The 19150-nt window shown below is 40.0% G+C and overlaps 1 long non-coding RNA gene across 2 annotated transcripts in view; it reads right to left on the bottom strand.

The window, feature by feature from the left end:
- Positions 1-19150, bottom strand: part of LOC117886384 — a 76833-nt gene that overhangs the window by 23920 nt on the left and 33763 nt on the right. Inside the window, exons 2-4 of one of the 2 annotated variants that reach the window (XR_004647953.1) lie at positions 16192-16402; positions 9346-9455; positions 5583-6595 (exon numbers count right to left, since the gene is read on the bottom strand). This is a non-coding gene — a long non-coding RNA (uncharacterized LOC117886384). Of the gene's footprint in view, positions 1-5582; positions 6596-9345; positions 9456-16191; positions 16403-19150 lie in introns of those variants that run through there. The other variant, XR_004647954.1, reaches the window with a different exon arrangement.

The following is a 19150-nucleotide window of genomic DNA, read 5'->3' on the forward strand; positions in this document are numbered from 1 at the left end:
GCCTTTCAACTCGACTGCCCAGATCCTGAAGACATGTACACTTGTGCTTAACTTTATAAAGGTGATTAATGCCAACAGGACTATCCATGCACAAATGTTTGCAGAATCCGGGCCCACGGATCTCCAGCTGTAATGCAGCTCGGGTTGGTAGCTAGTAGCTACCAAAAGTTATTCCCATACAACAGCTGTTTAATGGCATCGGACTATGAAATGAGTTGCTGATTAACTGCAGTTTCCTGTGGGCCGGTGCTTATAACAAACAAGCACTACAAAGTAATTAACTTGAAGACCCTGAAGACCAATCACCTTTATTTCACAACATTGATGCACATCAGTAGAGCGGGTATACAGAATTCTACATTGGCACTGCCTATAGTGAAATTGTCGTGTAGCTAAAATAAAAGCCCCTAGATGAATCCGGCCCCACTGAAGTCAATGGGAAAACTCCCAGCATTTCACCTTCCATCTCCAGAGTGGCTGAGCTAAGAACGATAACATTCGCTTTGAAAATTCTAAGGATGGGCTGGTTTCAGGGGTTGGAGCTGAGGATAGTGATGTATCCAGACAAGTGGGTGGCCAAAATCTTACTGCACATTTTCTGCAGAACTATTAAAATGTTTTAACCACAAACATTTATTGTTTATAAAGAAGTGACCACATCACTGAATTGAACATCAACTGTTAGATTCTATTTTCATATGAAAACATAACACTGCTGATGTTTAGGACACAAAGAGACTGTTGCTTCATCCCACAAAATAAGCATTAATTCAATCTTTTGAAGGTTTTCTGCATAATATTACACTTACACTGACATTGCCTTGCACACTCTTAGCGCTGTCTACTGCAAGTTCCTTTTCTTCAGCCATGACTTACTAGTGCCCTTTTAATGCCAACATCAGCCCCAGTGATTCAGCTGAAAAGGAACAGGGCCAAGAATTTTTCCCACTCAGTGACTCAGTCTCCATTATTTGAACATTTATCCCCCCCAAAAAAATCTGGAAAGAGATGTTCTTCATTTTAAACTAATGAATTCCAATCCTACAGAAAACCCACTCTGAATCATCGAACACTTTAGCCTCCAGTAGACAAGGAAAATGTTTTGCCACCCAGCGTGACTGTAATCGGAACGTTACCATGTGGCTGTTTCATTTCAGCTGTAATGAGGCAACAGGAGTTGGATAATACACCTATAATCTTTCCCTTTCCCTCCTTCGCTCTGTTTCTGGGAAGCAGGTGCAGATCTGAGTAAAGGTTCACAAAATGGATTCATATGTGACCAATTTGTAAATTCCCAAGCTGCTATCTAGGGAGGGCTTCCCACTGCCAAAAAATCTGTACTTGGGAACATTGCTGAATGTTTTCAGTGTTTACAGTAATCGTTTTACTTCATTCGGTCCTTTAAGATAAAGGATTAGAAACATTTCAGAGCAATGGTTAGATGTTATGGTACATGAATGAAAATGTCAGTACCAATGTTCTCATTCTAAATGGGCTAGTAGAAAAGGAGAGATACCCACAAGTGTTCTCTCATGGGAATTACAGCATTTTCCTAATTTATTTTAAATGGTTAGTTCAGAAAAAAAAATCTATTTCCTACATATGGTTACATAATAGGTACAACTGCCAACAATCTGGATTTCTCTCTTTTAGAAAAAAGTAAGAAGAGGGATAATTTTAAAACGAATTTTGGAAGGACTGTATCAGAGGAATCCTTCCATTCTCAGATGAGAGACCCTCTGGCATTGCTATTTTAAAGTCTGAAGAATATCACTGTTCTTGTTAGAATTATCACTCCACTTTCCTTAAGTGTTCCCCAAAAGGTGCTCTAGAAATGGGCTGAATGGCAGATAGCAGAGAGAGCTGGAGGCCAATAGACAGCTGGAGGCCCACCTTGCCTGTTGTTGGAGAATATTCCGTTGTTCATATTCCAGAATCAAGGCAATGATGCTACAGACTCAGAAGCAGACCCTAAAGTCATGATACAATTTCTGGAAGTATCACTTTTTAGGTCATTGCTTCAAAAATGATAAGATCTGAAAAAATGGAGTTGCTCACCAGAAGAAAGGTAAATTGGGTAGGGGAGGTAGGTACCAACTTGGGGAAGCTCGGCGCTACTATTCCTGACCAAAATGTGCATGTTTGAACGAATAGTTAGCCCACCTCATGTAGCTGAAGTTGTCTGAAACTATTCAACCAGTATGATTCTTCTAATACCTGTAGAACAAATAACCACATTCTTACATACCTCATGTCCTAACATCTCTAACAGGAACCTCTCAGTTTAGTGCTAAAATTCAACACAGCCATAACAAAATGATGTCCATTGGCATTACATTGTAGGTACTTGTGGATAAGTAAGAATATGGACAGCTAGCGCTATCCCTGCACCAGCAACCCAGGAAAAGCCTTAGGGCCCTGCCTACACAGGGAAATTGACCACCAGAGCTATTTACTATTTGTATTATGGTAGTGCCTAGGATAATACGGAATAAACAAACAGCTATTCTGCAATAGCTCCCCATGAGGACACTCTCTTCTGGACTAGCATCACCATGGGAACACTTGGGGAGCTATTCTGGAATAGTTTATTCTTCAATCGCTATTCCAGTCAATTTCCCTGCGTAGACAAGATCTCTAGAAGTGTAAAAAAAAATCATGCTTATTGCCAGGTAACATGCTTATCCACACCGGTACAGCCCTAAAAAAGACAGAAATGTTTTAAGGAGATAGCCCTGTTGTCCTAGGCAGTGTGAAACTGCAAGAACACTCAGGACCAGATTCTGACCTCCGTGTAAATGCTGATCTCCATTACACTGGTGTAAATCTGGATTTACTTCACTGCTTTCAGTGCCCTGACATTGGATTTACACCAGTATAATGGAGACCAGAATTGGACCCAAGATAGATTTCATGTTTTCAAGGTCACTTGGCTAGAATTCTCTCTTAGAGTTAAGTATTTTTGCCAGTGAGAGTGGAAAGATGGAGCACGGGGTGGGTGGAACAGGTCAGGGCTCCAGGGCGCCCATTTTCCAGTGCCCCACACACATGAGTTGGTCGGGGCTCCTGGGCATGGGCCTCATTGGCCCAGTGACTAATCCGCCACTGTTGCAAGCACCTCTCTGCAGGAAACAACATGTCAAAGATGTACTTGATTCCCTGTAGAATTTCACTCCTACCTCTCAGTCCCTGCAGGGAATTACACTTGCTTCTAGTGCAACAGCCCTATGGGTGCCAATTGCTAACATGCATTTACAAAGCTACTTTTCACTGGTGTTTTGTGTCAGCTTGGAGCCTCACAAAAGGCTAGGGGCCTGATTTTTCAAACCAACAAGATCCCTTCAGTTAGAGATGTGGGTGCTTAACAACACTGGGGGAAAAAAATCAAGCCCTACGTTCTTTCATCCTGTGACCCTTTCGACCTGCTAGAAGGAGGTGGGAAGGGATTCATGATTATACACGAAGGGCTACATTTTCAAACACTTAGTATGCAGCGGCCGCGTGACTGCATGTGCAAACGCCACTTGCACACACAAACACTCCATTGGCACGTGCTAAAGGGTGTTTTGTCTGGGCAACCAGTGCACATGCACATTTTGCAACAGAAAATTAGACAGCAGGTCTGGAAATGCTGGCCATAGATGAGGACTCCAGAGCACCGAGGTCCCGTGCACAGATGACTGCTTCCTTATTTTTATTCCTAAATATTTTGTGTGTGTTGCCGCCTTGAGCCAAAGGGAATCGCCTTGCACTAGCCGCAAATGTGTGCAAGAGAAAAACAAGACGACACGCAGCATATGCCTGATGTGGAAAGAAAGCCTGTTTGTACCTCTCATAGCACATCTGACACACTTTGCAAGAAAAGTTCATCCCTGGAGCTGTGCCCAGTCAGCAAGTGCCATACGAGTCCGACCAGCCGGAGCTGCAGCAACTTGCATACCTGATTTTTCCAAAAGGTTTATGGCTGATGGATTGGCATACTTTGCTCATTTGAGTTGATTCTTTCCTTTTCCCATTGTTCTCCTCCTGCTTGTAGTTTTGCATATAATCCCCTATGCAGTTAGACAGGTTCCACTGCACATTGTCTCACCAGCTAGGCTATAACAACAAATCTTGTTCCATCATATGGAGGAGGGACTTCTATCCCTTAAAGCAAGTTGTATGCAAATTGCTTCATTACGATCCTGGGAGTCCTTCCTGAATTGGGCACGGAATTATAAATTCAATATTTGCCTCATCCTGTTATAGGGCTAGAGTGTGATTAAATGTTTTATAAACAGCAAGGATCTGTCATCACTAAAATGATTGTTTTGCAGATTGCACATTTCTGATGACACACATGGGAACAAAGTCTGTTACATACCTGAAAGAGGTTCTTTCTCCCCCCTTTACTTCCTAAGACTGTTCATATTTCATTCCTGATTGTGTTTTCCCCATTTCTACTCCTCCCTCCTCTGAATAAATTTGGAGTCAAATTCATAACTTCCAAGATAGCTCTCCATTCACTTTGCTGATTCCGAAAGCCTGAATGAAGCCTCACTTTAAATGTTAATCCTGTGGGGAGGGGGTGAGGGGGGAGAATCAAATGGTGTAAAATATATCTCTCCCATTACTAAATCAGTTAGAGAAAATAGAGAACCAAGCACCTTCCTTTCAGGAAAGGCATAACAAGTGGGGTTCCGCAGGGATCTGTTTTGGCACCGGCTCTGTTCAATATCTTCATTAACGACTTAGATATTGGCATAGAAAGTACACTTATTAAGTTTGCAGATGATACCAAACTGGGAGGGATTGCAACTGCTTTGGAGGACAGGGTCATCATTCAAAATGATCTGGACAAATTGGAGAAATGGTCTGAGGTAAACAGGATGAAGTTTAATAAAGACAAATGCAAAGTGCTCCACTTAGGAAGAAAAAAATCAGTTTCACACATACAGAATGGGAAGAGACTGTCTAGGAAGGAGTACAGCAGAAAGGGATCTAGGGGTTATAGATCCACAAGCTAAATATGAGTCAACAGTGTGATGCTATTGCAAAAAAAGCAAACATGATTCTGGGATGTATTAACAGGTGTGTTGTGAGCAAGACACAAGAAATCATTCTTCCGCTCTACTCTGCTCTGGTTAGGCCTCAACTGGAGTAGTGTGTCCAGTTCTGGGCACCGCATTTCAAGAAAGATGTGGAGAGGGTCCAGAGAAGAGCAACATGAATGATTAAAGGTCTTGAGAACATGACCTATGAAGGAAGGCTGAAAGAATTGGGTTTGTTTAGTTTGAAAAAGAGAAGACTGAGAGGGGACTTGATAGCAGTTTTCAGGTATCTAAAAGGGTGTCATAAGGAGGAGGGAGAAAACTTGTTCACCTTAGTCTCTAAGGACAGAACAAGAAGAAATGGGCTTAAACTGCAGCAAGGGAGGTCTAGGTTGGACATTAGGAAAAAGTTCCTAACTGTCAGGGTGGTTAAACACTGGAATAAATTGCCTAGGGAGGTTGTAGAATCTCCATCTCTGGAGATATTTAAGAGTAGGTTAGATAAATGTCTATCAGGGATGGTCCAGACAGTATTTGGTCCTGCCATGTGGGCAGGGGACTGGACTCGATGACCTCTCGAGGTCCCTTCCAGTCCTAGAGTCTATGAATCTATGGGGAAAGTGGGAGTCTCAGGAATAGGATCCAATTCTTTTGTGAGGTCTCAGGAAAAGAGATGGGTGGGAGTGCGAAAAGAGTAAGGAATCCAGGTTAGAACAGAGTGGCTGGGGCAGACAGGGAGATGGTCTTCGACTGTAAGTGCCTGAGGCCATGTTTATAGAATACTTGGTACAACCCGGTTGGGACCGTCTGGTGATTGTGCAATACAAATAACAGCCAATTAACAAATAACAATCTGTGACAGAGCCAGGAACAGAACACAGGTTTCCTGCCTACCAAACTCATGTTTCAGCCAGAAGACCATCCGTCTTTTTTTTTTTAATCTAAAAAGATTTAGAATTAAAACAAAGTGAGGAGTTTGGCATTTATTTTTCCTTTTCTGGCTCCAGGAGAGAAAGCAGACAGGCTAGAGGAAGAGAGGAGAAGCTCAGGGGAGCAAGGACTTCTATTCACTACGTAATGCTGCAAGGGACAGAATTAGAGTAGCATGAGGAAAAAGCAATAGACTCATGAGAATGAACCTGCCCACACCACCCAAGGAAGCCACAACCTTGATGTCCACATTTACTAGTTACATCATCATGATATTTCAGTACAGACAGCGACATGTTCCATCAGCTTTTTCTTCCCAAAAGCTTGCCCTGGATCCAGAAAGTGTGGTTCGTAGGAGTCAAATGACAATCACAACAACAACTTGGCAGTTGGCTCTAGCGCACAAAACACAAAGCACTCGGGTCCCCACTTAAAACCTAAAATCAAGACTTGAAAGTTGTCTAGGTAACAAAATTCTGAAGCACGTTTCTCCTTGAGAGATGAAGAGCTGGCTCAAGAGCTAAAGATGCATTTGGCTCAATCTGAACTAGAGCTGATCGGACGACAACAATTCCATTTCACAGCAGCTTTCGAAATTTGTTTTAGTCCAGCCTTACCAGGCTTCCTGGGCATTTCTGATAAAACAGAGTTGAGTTAAAATGTCCATTTTGGGAAGAGGTGTCAAAACGTGTGCCAGAGAGAGAGTGTGGGTGGGTGGCGAGGGCACTTGCCTTGGCAATGAGAGGCCCATGTTCAAATCTCTGCTCTGCCTGATTTACAGCATCCCATCCCAGAACTTGAATCTGGATCTCCCACATACCAGGCTGTAGAGTATGAGTCACTCTCTCTTTCTTCCCCACCCCGGACCCAGGCAAAAAAAACTTCATTTAAACTAAATAGCATATCTCAATTAAAATTAATTTAGTTGAAAACATTCTGAAATTTGATCTTAACATTCATCTTCTTTCCCCACTCGCTGTGGTCCCATTGCTTAGGCTTTGTCTACACTACCAGTGCTATAACAGCTCAGCTCCAGCTACGCAGCTGTAGTGTAGACGCTACAGTGATGGAAGGGGTTTTTCTGTCAAGAGGTGGTCGCTAGGTTTGTAGAAGAATTCTTCCATTGACCTACTGGTGTCTATACCAGGGCTTAAGTCAGCTGAACTCTCTTTCTCTCTCTCTAAGAGGGTGTGAATTAAATTGCAAGAAACTGATACCATTAATATTTCACAATAAATAGACATTTATCTATTTAAAATGCTAATTTCTTCAAAAGAAAAAAAAAGTCAAGTCACACACAGCCACTTCTCTTAAAAATTAATACATCTTTTAGTTTAAAGCAAAGACATAGCTGGAAGTTTTCTCCTGTGAGTAGGACAGTAAGAAAAGCCCACCATCTATGTTTAAGTGTCCAGTGGGAAGATCTGCAATACCCAATGCCCACGTTATTTTTTATGAACCAAAACCTAGGAGTTTATTATCCTTGAATATAGGAAACAGTGCAGTACATTTCACTCTTTAGAGACTCACTGATGCCTCTTGGAAAAGCTTTAAAGAGAAGTTTTCATGCCTGTACAGTGTATCATATATTCTCATAGGTCATTATTTTTCTTGCCCTGTGTTTTACTATTAGGGCCGTTTGCATAGAAGAAGCCACTTTGATCTCTAGGATTTTATTAACTCTTGCACCCATAAAACCTCTCTGTGACACTAGACTTCTCTCTGCAATGTAGTAAATGGCTAGGAAAGGGATCGGGTCTTTAGGTGACAAATAAGCAGCCAGAGTAGATAATCTTCCTAATAAAAGGCTTTATCACCCCCTGCCCTGGAAAAACTTGCAAAAGGAGAATCTTTCCTGGAAAACTCCTACACAGTTCAATGCTCATGTGGAAGACATGTGGTATGGGCCTTTACCTGGAGGGATGTCCCAAGATCTCCTGTGGATCTCAAGGCAGTAGTGAATGTGAATGATACATTCAGTCATTGTAGCCAGGAAACAAATGCTCAGTTAGGACCACAGACGCTGATTTTCTTTCCAGTTCTGGCTACAAGGCCCCTTTAAAGCCAATAGCCCATTCTACCAGTTCTGCCCTATTCTATAATTGGAATAAGAGGATATGAGGAAAACTAAACTGATCCAGGAAAAACAATGGTAGAAAGGCTACGTTTAACCTGGGTGCCCACTGAGAATTTAACCTCTTCAACAGCCAAGACTGTTTGTAACCAGCCTCCATGTTCCAGGAGTGTGAAGATTTTAAGCCAACTGAAATCCCAGTTCCTGTATTCACTATGGGATATACTAAACAAAATGCAATATACTGCTGTAAGGAAATCAGTGTGGGAGCCTGACATATGAGATATATATGGCACTCAGCAAAAAGCAAACAAGATGCTATAGGCTGCATTTCACTGGCTTTTTAAACATGGCTGGTCAGACAGACGGATTTCAGCAGTCCTCCTGCAGTACCTTACCATTCCAACTAGAGCCTCCCAGGATGAACAGAATAAAGGAGTGAGGCTTTCTTGGAATTGTAAACGGGAAGAAAGGAAGAAAGAGACCTCTGGCTGATGCAATACTGGGAAGTCATGTGAGCGTGACAAGAAATGTACATAGTATTCCAATTGTAGTCTCTCAATTCCAGTCCAGTGATAATAGAGAGGAATTTCCTTTTTATTGCTACTGTAGAGGAATTAACCTTTTTAAGAATCTTGATTCTGGCAGGACTGCACTAATCTACAGAATTTTTTTTGTAAAAGTACCATTTCTTCTTTTTCTAATCACACAAATGTTGTTGGAAATGTTTAAACTAATCCATATGGGTGACAGGCACCTGCCTCTCACAAGATATTCATTGAAATAGGAGATTTTAAGCAAACATAGAAAATTCATCCAAAATACAATTTACATTTGTAACCATTACAGCTGGTTGAAATTTTTTGAATTTTGAAATTCCAAAAATTAAAAACCAAAACCAAAAACCCCACACAACCTAGGGAAGAAAATTCACAAAATGTTCACTAGTCTCCCCACCTTCCACACTCTTCTGTCCGAACCAGCTATAATAATTCTGTGTATTCCCACCAGAAACTGGATTCTAAGGTTACACTCATCCAGTTAGGAAGCTGGAACAATACGTCGTGGCTTGTGTCCATGAAACCAGCCAACACATTTTGAATTCTGAACACAACAAAATGTTCACACACAAACTTAGTTTACTGGAATTATTTAGCCAATAATTTTTAACAGCAAATACATTTGGGAAACAAAAAACCCAAAACAACCACCTGCAGGCATGTCAAATAACTTATAAACAGAAAGAAGGTAAATCCATTAAATATATTTGCTATGAATTATTTAGCTCTATAGAAAACAAAGTTGATTTACCTTTATATCCATCTGTGGATGTCAAAAGATTCACTGAGGGCATCTCGCTTGTGACTTGATGAAGTAACAAAAACTGTTTCTACATTTTACAGTTATACCACTGGGATTTCCTGGTAAAGAGACATTAAGGATGATGTTACAATGTAACTAGAGAGCGATGATAGTATAATATTGCAATTCCAAGATAAAAATGCATTTGATACAAGGGGGAAAACACACCCAAAAAACCCACAAAAACATAAAACACAGCAGGCAATATTTGCAAACCACGGTACCCAAACGTATGTACTTATGCACACTGGTAGTTGTGTATGTAAATTACCATTGGCACAAACACTTATGTGCATAAATGTACACATTTTTCCCATTATACTAAGACACCATTAGGTTGAACTTGTTCTCATTCAGGTCAATGGCACAACTCCTTTTGACTTAAATGGCAGCATTGCACCTGAAAATGCGCACCTCCAATTTACAAAGATGCCTCTAAAAGTGCAAGCATAAATTGTTTGTACCTAACTCTGGGTGCCTGGGAACATGGAGATTGTGATCTGCATTCCTACTCGCAACATGGGTAGATATATGGAGGTTGATCCTACAACCTTTACTCAACAGAGCTGCTGACGTGAGTAAGGGGTAGCAGAACTACTCAAGTGCTGTTTGTATTAATAAATCTGACATATACCCCCAAATCTCAAAGAAAATTGTGCCTATAATTTTTAGAGGCTGAGTTGAGGCTCCTTTGGAAAGGTGGGCCCCCAACATGTTTCAGAGGACACAATGTTCTCCATATAGCGAAAGAGTAGAGATGCTGCTCCTTTAAAGGGTTTGACAGCCTCATACTTTGTCAGCCAAACTGAGGACCAAAAAAAAGGTAAAATCTATTTATTTATTTGCTAATCACAGCCACCCCCAACACAGTCTCCACACACCCATACCTACACCTCTTATAGACTCCACACACCAATAGACCAGCAGTCACTGTGTTTCATTTTTTTCTTCTCTTCAGCTGAAGTTGTTTGTTTTATATCAACCAATGTGATTTTGTTGGTGGCTGAAACCCCTGCAGGGACTAGAGATCAATTTAAAAAAATCTGTTTTCCATGGTTACTCAAATTATAAAAAGATTAGTTTGAGTCTGTAGACAATAGAATCATACTATCTATTACCATTGCTCCCTGGGAGCAATAATTCTGGGTGGTCTTTAGCGCTACGATTCATGCCCTCTCCGATAGACTTTCCTTGACAGTGTCATCATACTAACTAGGAGCGTAACCAGGCCAAGCCTTCTTGACCTCAGAGATAAATAGAATCTCCTTCAACAAAATCTATTACTTTTTAGATTATGCTGGACTTGCATTTGGTTCATTCTGCTTTTTTGGGGTGGGGGAAAGGGGCTTGAGATATCCAATAAATATTTATCCAGCTGCAGTAGCCTCATTCTTAAAGTATAACTGTCAACACCTCTATTCTCTTAGGATAATCCCAATAACTCCTCCTGATGATTGTTGTTCTGTTTTAATTTTACATTGCTAACCAAATGGCTACAGTACTTTAAGCAAGCAGAGGAATACTAGCAAATCCAGTGCTGGCTGTGGTGGGGGGAAAAAATCATAATAAAAAACATGGGCTCCCAGAACAATCTGTTCAATGCTAATTTTAAACCTTAAAAATGGTGCCAGTCTGACATCAGAGTGGAGATATTTTTTCACATTTTTCTGATAATCAGGCACAGCAGTGATTGTCATGTTCCACTCAGCTCATGTCCCTTTGGGTATTGACCATGGGAACACTCACCTTATCTGTTTCTTTAATTACAGAGACAGAATTGCAATTGATAAATTTATTTCTCCATCTTTTTTTCCTACCAGAGTTGCTAAAATATATTTCATCCCCTTCTAATTTGTTCACAAATTTTTTTCCTTCTAGTTATATCACCCATCAGCAGATGATCAATAAGCCTTTCTAGGAATGATATCCTATCCTATCTCTTAGAACTGGAAGGGACCTTGAAAGGTCATCGAATCCAGCCCCCTGCCTTCACCAGCAGGACCACGTACTGATTTTGCCCCAGATCCCTAAGTGGCCCCCTCAAGGATTGAGCTCAGCACTGTGGGTTTAGCAGGCCAATGCTCAAACCACTGAGCTATCCCTCCGCCCCCATATCTACACTAATCTCTGATCAGGAGTAAGTGCTAGGTGAATTTTGCAGCTTCCTTGCCTTTCTTTTTTCTTTACGTGAGAATGTGGTGCATCATCCTCTAGGGCTCTCAGTCTTAAATTATATCATCTTGCATTTGTGTAAGGTTCACAAAGGCTCTGATTCTGCAAACACTGACACACATGCTTAACTTTACTACCAGAAGTAGTCCCATTGAAACGAATGAGTCTAGTCATAGTAATAAAGTTAAGCGTGCGTGTAAGCATTTGAAGGATTGGGCTCAAGGTATCTCTGTGTTCACAATTTCAAAAATTACTGAAATGAGACTACAAAAAAAATCAAGACATGTCTGAAGATTGTCTGTACTGTACCTTACTGAGTATACAGTTGTATAAGAAAGTCTAGTTTGTATATATTCAATTGGCAAACTATATAGAAAGAGGGAACATATTTTAAGCACAGGGAGACAGTTCAGGCTAAGCTTTCAGCCTTACCTCTGCTCTTCCTGACTAAGGTTTTATTTCTCAATTGTGACATAGCACTAACCCTAGTTTTTAAATACACAAGTATTATACACACACACACACACACTCGATTCAGCTTGCCAGCCTTCAAAATTTCCATTTAAATAAATGCAGTGTACAAACATCATAGTTTTTCAGTTTCATTCTACATTTAATATGCTTTTGGAATGAAGGAGTTTGTTCTGTATAAGTGTCAGGTTATATTTAGTATCTGAAAAATGCATAGGCTGGTGCAGTTTTTGTATTAGAGGCAGTTCCCTCTTCTCCACATCTCTTTCTGTTCTCCTTTGGCCCAAGCCTTTCCCCTTTGCCTGTATCCTATGTAGGATAGGACACCTGGGTACATCTGGCAATGACATTCCAGTGAAGCTAGGGCAGAATAGGGAAGGTCAGAGCCTGACAGACCCTTTCTGATATCATCTTGCTTTCCCATTTTCTGAATTTTGCACTAGTATAATTTTTATCCTATTTGTAGCCCATACTGTTTCACATGTGCCACAGAAAAATTGCACATAGTGAAAAGAAATCTCAGAATGCTTACTTGTAGAGTTTCATCACAATTGTTCCATCCTGGAGAAGGTGGGGAACCAGGCTTTGTTCTTGTGGACCTGACTGTGGGATCGGTCCCCTAAACCTACCTATATCCCAAGATCTACAGAGGCCATATGCCTCCATGTAGCTTTTCACTGCTCAGGAGAGTTTGCTTTCTGCAGGAATCCTGCTCCCCGGAGCTGCTCCACTGGCAGCTACCCCTGACTGGACTGTAAGGTTGGGACAGATGCTCTGTGTGATGGCCTAGTGTCCATACCATGTAAAATGGCCTAGGTCCACATTATCTTGTGCTGAGACACCCTGCAGGGAGGACTGTCTCAGGGGACAATTCTGCACAGAGCTGCTGTCAGCATAGCCTCACCCCCTTCCCACTCTCAAGCATGATCACAACAGAGCAGCTCTTGAAGGTCACCCCCAAGGTCAAGGGGAAAAGGGATGATATTACAGTCATGGTTCTTCCATGTCTACATCTTCCAGAGATGACTATGCCACTATCCATTCACTCAGCAGAAAAGGATGGATCCACCCTGTGGCTTAAGCTTTATTTGCCTTTTCTTTTCCTTATTTTTCTTAACGCCAACTCTTCTCCCTGCTTGTATTGGCACTAAAAACTATACTTGTGACTGTAGCTAATGGCTTGTGTCCTCCTATATCTAAAGAGCCTGTTGATTGGCATAATATCCCTGCCAATATTTGCCATTATATGTTGAGCAAATTTGCTTTTAAACACATCATCCTAGTCATATTTATAAATCCTGATGAATGCAGAGTCCTGAGCAGTGAGCCTTGCAACCCTAGCTTTTGTTGTGTTTTGTATTACGCAGCTTTATTAGAAGGCAAAAAGGAAATGCACCGAGCCCTGAGAGGCATATTATGTGCATCTTAATTTTGCAGATATGCTTTTTGCAAATATTGGATGCCCTCTTTATAGCGCTGTCTCCCACAGGTCTACTCCAGCGGTAATATCTTCAAAGAATTCCATCATGCTGGTGAGCCACGACCTTCATTTCCTGACACGATGCAGAACATCCTTATTCAAGCTGGGCTTTTCTAAGTAGTTTCACATTTGATCTCTGAAAACTGGCTTCTACTACCTTCCCACAGCAGATATCAAGCTAAGTGGGCTGGAGTGTATTGGTGTGTCCCTGGGTGCTGTTGTAACAATGGCATTATGTCAACCACTTCAGAGGAACTCACCTAAAGACTATGAATTAAAAATATTTGCTGAAACTTCTCCAATTTCTACCCTCACTTACATCCAAGAGTGGGGAAATATGTTTTCTGGATCTTTATTTCAGTCTATCAGCTTCTTCTTCTTCTTCTAATACCAATTTCAGCTGTCACCTAAATACCACATAATCCCTCATTCATTCTTTATTTGTATAAACCTGATTCCTATTTAGGCAAATATTCACCTATAAAGACAAAGCTACATCTCTATTGCTAACCTCTATTAGATAACATGTCTCAGAGTTTCCCAAAGTATTTCTTAAGAAGGCAATTGTTTCTCTCTAACATTTGTTTACTGCATTTACCAATGGAGCTTGTCAAAATTCAGAACTTCCACTTCATGGGAAATTTTTGACATTTGTTTTCACTCTTAACTAGTATCAAAACAAATACTTCTTAATTTTCCTATGAAATGGACATGTGAAAAAATTTCATTTTGAAGTATAAATATCTTTTATTTGTATAATACTTTTACATTACTTCATGACATGTCAACAGCAGTAGTGCATAACATATTACCTGTCATGTTAAATCCTGACATCATACAATAATGGGAAGAAACTATTTTATTTATTAATAAAACATAAAGAGCAGTTGCTTAGTACAGATTGAAACATCTTATTATTTTGTATCTTTGTATCAAACTGTCAAACACCACAGACACTTTGATCTAACAAATAAGATAAGATGTTTCAAATCTGTACTAGGTAGCAGCTGCCCTTAATGTTTTCTTTAAATAAAACAGAATATTCCCACTATTGTGTTCTATCATATAATGCACAACTGCTAGTGAAAGGTAAAAAATAATACAAATATAAAAATAAAAAAACTAATTTCTAAAGGAAGATTTCCTTTTTTAAAACCTGAAAATTTTCTAAACAAAATGTTTCTGTTTCAGATACTTTGCTTTCATGGGGAATTTCATCAAAATGGACACAATTTTGCACACACAAAAAGTCCGTTTAGTTGAATTCGTATTTTCTGATGGAAAATGTTTCAACAAAGATTTTCCACACACCTCTATTTGTCACCTATATCATGAGCTAAGTAGTTTGCTTTTTGATGCTCATGTTTGATTTGTATTATGTCTCCAGTTTTTCTTTGGTTTTAATCTTTCCACTGTGTATATCCTTTGTATGTTTTTAATTAGGTATAAAAATCATCAAACAGGAAAGCAATTTACTTGATCTCCCCCCAACCCCGCCCCCGGCTTACTGTATTTTTAAAAACAGCTATTTTGGGGTTATACCACATTTCTTCATTCTATACCAGGGTGTTCAGCTCTATACCAAGAAATGGCATAAAAGGTAACAAGAGGCAACAAGTCTCAGAGCAATCTGAATCCATGCCAAGCAACAGAGAGACAGGCTGTATTTATGGAATTCAGTAGAAGTCAGAATGTGGCAGCAAATGTGATGTTTATTTATTGCAGAAAGCTATAAATAGTTTTAGTTAACTTTTTAAGTGCAGTGTCAAATTAGCCTCAAGTCTGAACTCTCTTAACATGTGGGACATGTCCTCTGGATTTTAAATATCTTTAAACAAGTGTGAAAAAAAGGAAAAAAGGCAAGAGCCATGCTTTATATGGGATCAGCCCCCGCCCACTTTACTGCAGAAAATTAAACAGAGGGAACAGAAGGATAAAAAGCATTATAAGGTAAATTTAAGCCCCAAAATGTAGGTTTTGTAACAATAAGTATTTACAAAATCAAGTATCAATAGTAATACTCCCAGGAAATTAAAATTAATTTAGTATTTGCCATGCATCTACATGGTGATGTCCCCTCTGCTTAATCAAACTGCTGCCCTACGTAATATAGCTTTGGCACCCTACCTTCCCTTACCATTATTTTCTATTAGAGTATGTGTCTCCCAGATCTCTTTTCAATCTGACTTTCTATTCCTCCCCAATACCCATTGTCCCAACTTTCTACACGTTTCCTGCTTTACATGCAACACATGTCCTTCAAGAATGTGAGAAGGTCAAATACCAGGCATCTTGGCACAAGCAAATACATTACACCAATTCACATAGAAAAACATTTCCCCTTTCTTAAAAAAGTAGAGCTCCACCAAGTATTCATACAAAGGGATGAAGTAATGTTTATGCTCACTCCTTCTGAAGCATGTCTGTTCCTTTAATGATTACCTGCCACGGCTGAAGATCACCCTCTACTTTGATTTGTCTATCATTATCTATAATTATTGTATATATTATGGTAGTTCTTTGAGGCCCCAATTGAGATTGAGAACCCATAGTGCTAGGTGCTGTACATACACATAAGAAGAGACAGTCCTTGCCCCAACCTACAGTGTAAACAGACAAGACAGACAAAGGGTGAGAGGTTAAACAGAGGCAGGAGAGGTGAAGTGACTCACCCAATATCACAAGGCAGGTGCATGGCAGAACTGTCAGCAGATTCCAGACTCCTCCATCCAATATCTTATCCAGTGGGAAGTGTTGCCTCCCCAGTTGATGACTGCTGGAGCCCCCCAGGCCCCCAAATCCTGCTCACTGGCACACCAGGCTTTGGGAATGAAGTGCAATGTGTACAATCCCTATTTGAGCTTAGTCTTCAAGATGGATATTCTACAAGAAAAAAAGAAAAAAAAAAAGGATCTGTGGATGTGGAGAGCTTCACACTAGAAATGGATGTGCTTCCACAGGAGAAGACAATGAAACAGTTGCACTGTGTTTAGGTTTGAAACCTTTCTCTGCAAAGGGTTCACAAATATTTCTTCTTGTGGAGTCAGAAAAAGAAGCTGCTACACAAGGAGCAACATAACAAGGCCACTGAGAAGAAAGAAACTTGACTGAAATTGTGCTTCTGAACATCCCAGCAATCTGACATGAACTAAACCATCTATAAAGAACAGATTGAATTTTAAAAATTAATAGGGCTGTCAAGTAATTAAAAAAATTAATCACAATTAATCATGCTGTTAAATAATAGAATACCATTTATTTAAATATTTTTGAAAGTTTCCTACATTTTCAAATATATTTCAATTTCAGCAATAATACAAAGTGTACAGTGCTCACTTCACATTTATTTTTTATTACAAATATTTGCACTGGAAAAAACAAGAGAAATCATATTTTTCAATTCACCTAATACAAGTACTGTAGTGCAATCTCTTTATCATGAAAGTTGAACTTATAAATGTAGAATTATGTACAAAAAATAACTGCATTCCCTCTTGATCCACGGTCAACTAAAAAGAATACCTCATCCCCACAGTTCGAGTCTTTCCTCACTAACCCCAGAGTTATCAACATCAGGGACTTACCTAAAAGATGTGGTTGCTTGTTCTTTATTAATGTCTTTCTCAGAGCTACACGGCAGCAAATTACCTCTAAATAACTCTTCTGCATTGTAAAGTCACTGGGAACATACTGTTTAACAAGTACTTACATTCAGCAAACAGAGACAGATTAATCTTGCTCTCCCTTCACTAGCAATGTGGTGGCACAACAGTGGAACCATCAATGTAACTCAAAAGATTCGTCTATTATGTAAATCAGATGAAGGGATTATCACCCACATTGAAGAAAATGGAACCTCATGTACTTAGAGTTCAGCACATGCTTACATACATTGCTGAATCAGGACCATAACTGCCATTATGCTCAAACCTTAGTTAATAGGAGTTTGGGCCTGACCCCTATTCAGGTAATTGACACAAATGGGAATTGTGTACAGATAGGAACAAAGTAAACTGCCTTTAAATTGTATTTTAGTATATGGAGTATTTAATCTATTGCTTTCCCTAAAGGGGTTACAGGTCAGGAGTATACTTGATATTATCAGCCTGGTTTTCAAGAAGTCGGACACTTAGTTGCATGTTTAAAAAAAAAATGCAACCAAGCTTAGCTGCATAATGGCCATATGCAAGTACATATGCCCCATTAGCACATGAAAGTTCCAATAAATATTTGATCAAAATTAGGAATGCAATTGTGCACCTGACTTCTTGAAAATCAGGACCATAATCTCAAGAATATTCCTTGACAGCTGCTAGAAGAAAAGTAGTATAGGGGGAATGGGCCAGATTATTTTCTGTGCCAGACCCACTCAGCACAGATGGGTGGGTAGGGTCCTCAGAAAGCTAGCTACGGCTCCCTGATTCTTAAGCTGCCCCACCCCCAGTGTATATTAGAGTAGCGCCCAGGATGCACGAACTTATGTCAGCTGTCAATTGCCATAGCAGAGCTCACGTGATGCAAAAGGGCCTGTAAAGGGGCCTGTACAGGGAAAGAGAATCTGACTCAATATTTTCAGCTGCCCTTTGGAGCAAACTCAAACTTTAAATGTTTATAGTGTTCTCGTTTGCTCATATTAAATGAGGTTTTTCTGTATAGATTGTGTATAGGCTTTGTTCTAGCTGATATTTCTTTGACATTGTATATTTTTGTGTTTATGACAAAAAAATGTAAAAGGTTATAAAATGTCAGAGACTGTAGACCTTGGATTTATTGTGTGTATTTTAAATGTTTTTTGCCTGTAAGCCTGGTGATAGGGTCATATCTATGGAAACTGAATAAATAATTAAGTAAATATTAGTGATACGAAAGACTTTATATAGCGATGTAACAAATCTCTCTTTTTCACATGCAGGCAGATGGCTGCTGCTTTACTTGAGATTATCCTCTTGCAAAACACTTTTCATACCACTGCTGGCTGCTCTAAAGACTGCATTACTGAATTGAAAACCAAAATATCTACAATAAAGTTAAAAAGCCGTGTATTTAAAATATATTGTATGATATCATGTGGCATAACCATGATGGTCAGTTAATAATAAGCAGTCAAAAACCTCTCTTTAGTGATACTAAGCCAGCCCTGAGGACAACTAGGGAGTGTTAGATACTATAGTCTCTAGGCTTTGCAATTACATTTATTTGTGAGTGACATACAGGAATGGAAGAAATGGTAAGAAAGGGCATGTCTGCTTTTTTGCTATTAAAATGGCCACTTAGATTTGTATTTTCTTGCCCAATCAGGGTGAGTTTTTTGGCTCAGGTTTACTCTCCCCAAACAGCTCACGTTGGCCTAGGTCAAGCTTACATTGTTTAACTGTAATGCTTTATGTTGTGTCACTGTAGTGCAGTGTAAGTGCCTGTGTACACATTCTTTTGTTGAAAGGTATCACACAGATGACCCAAGAACATGCCAGGCTTGTAAGTACAAAACATAGCAATTTCTAATCACTAAGGGCCAAATTCTGACCTCAGGCACAATTTGGAATTCCCTCTGACTTCAACCTTTGGCACGCGGCTCGCCAGGGCCAGTTTATTTACCTGCTGACGCGGCAGGTTCGGCCGATCGTGGCCCCC

The sequence above is a fragment of the Trachemys scripta genome, chromosome 13 (assembly GCF_013100865.1).
Source record: "Trachemys scripta elegans isolate TJP31775 chromosome 13, CAS_Tse_1.0, whole genome shotgun sequence".
NCBI lineage: Eukaryota > Metazoa > Chordata > Testudines > Emydidae > Trachemys > Trachemys scripta.